Raw genomic sequence first — 262 nt, forward strand, 5'->3', positions numbered from 1 at the left:
CAGTAATTAATAAAATCTGATAAACTACTATTCTAGATCTGACAAAATGCTGCTACTATTATAATAATAACCACAAGTAATACAAATGTTATGGATTTTTTTGTCTCTTAATGAAGGTTTTTATATGCTTCTGATGGTCAATGTGAATTCACCAAAAACCACAGATTGCGATAAACTACAAGCAAGCTGTGATTTGTTTCCCACCAGCCTATATGGGACACCTTTCTCTCTCTCTCTCTCTCTCTCTCTCTCTCTCTCTCTC

The sequence above is a fragment of the Microtus ochrogaster genome, chromosome 1 (assembly GCF_000317375.1).
Source record: "Microtus ochrogaster isolate Prairie Vole_2 chromosome 1, MicOch1.0, whole genome shotgun sequence".
In the NCBI taxonomy this organism is placed as follows: Eukaryota; Metazoa; Chordata; class Mammalia; order Rodentia; family Cricetidae; genus Microtus; species Microtus ochrogaster.